The sequence below is a fragment of the Arachis hypogaea genome, chromosome 12 (genome assembly GCF_003086295.3).
Source record: "Arachis hypogaea cultivar Tifrunner chromosome 12, arahy.Tifrunner.gnm2.J5K5, whole genome shotgun sequence".
Lineage (NCBI taxonomy): Eukaryota > Viridiplantae > Streptophyta > Magnoliopsida > Fabales > Fabaceae > Arachis > Arachis hypogaea.
The window spans coordinates 38417047-38420518 of NC_092047.1; the positions used below are offsets into that span (position 1 = coordinate 38417047).

The 3472-nt window shown below is 39.7% G+C and overlaps 1 non-coding gene across 1 annotated transcript; it reads left to right on the forward strand.

Annotated features, from left to right (window-relative positions):
* Positions 1 to 1036: 1036 nt before the first annotated feature.
* On the forward strand, positions 1037 to 1140 carry LOC112730803 (small nucleolar RNA R71). The gene has a single exon (XR_003166611.1). It is a non-coding gene; the product is annotated as a small nucleolar RNA R71 (small nucleolar RNA).
* The last annotated feature ends 2332 nt before the right edge of the window (positions 1141 to 3472 follow it).

Genomic DNA, 3472 nt, shown 5'->3' on the forward strand with positions numbered 1-3472 from the left:
TTGGCCATCCTTTTCACTTTTCATCAAACGTTGAGGATAAGGTGCTTTAGGTGTATAAGGCTTCAGGACCTCTTTTTCTTTTTCTTTTGTTGCAGACGGTGTAAAAGATTGTCCTTGTTCTTTGTCTTTCACATTTTCCTTTGCTTCATCCTCTGTGGTTTCCTTTGAGATCTCCTTCAGATTCTTTCCACTTCTGAGGGTTATGGCTTTACATTCTTCCCTTGCAATAGCCTTGGCAGCATGAGAAGCGCTTGTCCCAGGGGTTTGCTTAGACAAATACACAATTTGATTTTCTAGCTTCTGGATGGCAGCTCCTTGGTTTTGCAGGTTAGAGTTTACTTCTTCCTTAAAAGCTTTCAATTCGGTTATGTCTTGACTCATGGTTGCAAGCATTCCTTCTATCCGGTTTAATTGATTTTGAAATTGTTGGTTCGGATTAGGTTGGGTAGGTTGATTATTTTAACCTTGATATGATGGTTGGGAGTAAGTGTTTTGTGTGGCTTGGTATGATCTTTGGTTGGAGTTTTGGTATGTGGAATTGTTGTGTTGGTTGTGGTTGTAAGGTTTGTGGTTTTGTGGTTGGGTTTGTTGGTTCCCCCACCCAAAGTTTGGGTGATTTTTCCATCCTGGGTTGTAAGTGTTGGAATGTGGATCATATGATTTCCTTTGTTGGTTTCCCACATAGTTGGCCTCTTCCCAATCACCTCCTTCAATGCTTACTTCCTCTTGATCTTGTGTGTGTATTGCAGCCACTTGCTTTGTTTCTAATTGCCTGGTAAGCTCTGCTAGTTGCTTGGCAAACACTTTGTTTTGGGCTAGAATTGTATCAACATGGTTTAGCTCCATGACTCCCTTAGTGTTGTGCCTCTCTGATGCATAGTAGTACTCATTCTCAGCCACTGTCTCAATCACTTCAATGGCTTCTTCCACAGTCTTTTTCCTGTTTAATGAACCTCCCGATGAATGGTCTACCGCCTTCCTTGATTCATAAGAAAGTCCATCATAGAAAATATGCAATTGCACCCAGTCATGGAACATGTCTGGTGGGCATTTCCTTGTCAAATCCTTGAATCTCTCCCATGCCTCGTAGAGAGTTTCACCATCTTGTTGTCTAAAAGTTTGAACCTCAGATCGAAGCCTATTGACCTTTTGTGGGGGGTAGAAACGTGCCAGAAACTTGCTTTCCACCTCATCCCATGTTGTTAGACTCCCCCTTGGGAATGATTCCAGCCACTTAGCTGCTTTGTCCCTAAGTGAAAATGGGAACAAAAGCAGTTTATAGGCATCTTCCTGGACTCCATTGGACTTCACAGTGTCACAAATTCTCAGGAATTTTGTGAGATGTTGGTTGGGATCTTCATTAGCACTCCCACCAAATGAACAATGATTCTCCACAAGTGATATTAGCTGTGGTTTGAGTTCAAAATTGTTGGCCTGAATGGGTGGTTTCTGAATGCTGCTACCACAATTCCCAGAGGTTGGGTTTATGTATGAACTAAGAACCCTCCTCTCAGGAATGGCATTGTTTCCATCAGCTCTCTCATGGTTGTGAACTTCTCTATCCATGTTGAGATCTAGAGCTTCCTCAAAATTGTCCTCAGATTCTCCTTCAGATTCTTCTTCTCCCAGTACTCTCTTCCCTCTTGCTTCCCTTCTAAGTCTATGAAGGGTCCTCTCTGGTTCGGTATATGGAGGAGTTGATGTCTCTCCTCTCCTACCTGTCATACAAGAACACAGCACAGGCAACAACAAGTGAAATACTCTTGGTTAATGGAAGAGTATGGTTAGAGCAATTGAGGAATTAATTCAAACAGTTAGTGAGTCAGTGAGTTAGTTGCTTGAATTTAAAGGCATAAAGAAAGAAAGCATGTAACAGAGTGCAGAAATTAAAATTCAACAAGTAACTTGTACTGAATTAATCAAAACACACAAAAAAAAATGCTCAATCTAGTTAACTTCCAATTGGAGAATTGTCAATCGAAAACCAATCCCCGGCAACGGCGCCATAAACTTGATGCGCATAAACTTGTTATGCTACGATTTAGGAAATTGCACGATCGGCAAAATTCCTTCCGGCAAGTGCACCGGTTATCGTCAAGTAAAAACTCACAATAGAGTGAGGTCGAATCCCACAAGGATTGGTTGAGTGAGCAATTCAGATTAGAAGTGTGTTCTAGTTGAGCGGAATCAAGATTTAGATGAGAATTGCGGAATGTAAAATTGGCGGGAAAAGTAAATGACAAGAAATTGAAATGGCGGAATCTTAAATTGCATGAATTAAAGAGCAGAATGTAAATTGCTGAAATTAAAAGGGAATGGGGGTGATTGCATGAATTGAGTTGCAGAATGTAAAGAGAAAGTGGAAATCAGAAATGGGGAATTCATTGGGTTATAGGAGATATTGAGATCTCCGAATCAAAACATGTTTATCTCTTCCTCAACCAATGCGTTCATTGAATTTTGCTTGGCAATCTTATATGATTGGATCCCAATCCCTTGGCTCACCAATTCTCTCTAAAAACAAACAAATTCCCAATCCCTTGGTTTAAATGTTCATAAGAAGAGATGATGCTCGATCACTGATTATACCACACAGTTTCATGAACCACAATTTGGTAGGATTACATGTCACAATATCCATCCAAACCCCAATCCAATTCACTGTGAGAAAGCTTCTCTAGCATGAATCCTCCATTCCTTTCCCAAGGTTCCGAAGGATTCCAATTATGGGTAGTTTCTTTCCCAAGACAACTACCCAATGGAATTAGATCGAGAAGCTTTCTAACAAAATTCAAGAGAAAAGATTGAAGAAGAAGATAAAACTATTATTGATTCATTGAATTACAATAGAGCTCCCTAACCCAATGAAAGGGGTTTAGTGAGTCATAGCTCTGAATTCAACTACAAAGATATGAAAACTAGCTAAAAATGAAAAGGTAAAAGTCCTTCTAACTTAAATTCTATCCTATTTATACACTTTCTATATTGAGCGTCTGTTGTGTTTCTTGGGCTTTGAGGCCTCTCCCTGCTTTCCTTTTGCCTTGGGTTTATGATCCATAATCTTGATGAGGCTGCTGATCCAAATTCTGTAACATTCATTGAGCCAACTTAGTGATAATCAAATAATGGCACATGACTCAATAAATTAAAATTTCAGACTCATCAATCCTTCAGGCCCAATCCCATAAACCATGATATTCAATTGGATTTCATACCAGAATAAGTTTAAGTTAATGTTTGTGCTCAAATACTAACTTAAACCACAATATTTTTGGTCTAGAAACCTTTTCCAAGAGTGGCGTTTAAGTTGCAATTTAAGCTTAAACTGCAGCTTAAACGCCAGACACTTCCAGTGAGGCCTTTTGTAGAAGCACGTTTAAGCTTCAGTTTAAGGTTAAACTGAAGCTTAAACGTGGAAATGGAAGAAGGCAGCCCTGGAGAGTCATGTAGTCGAACACGTTTAAGCTTCAGT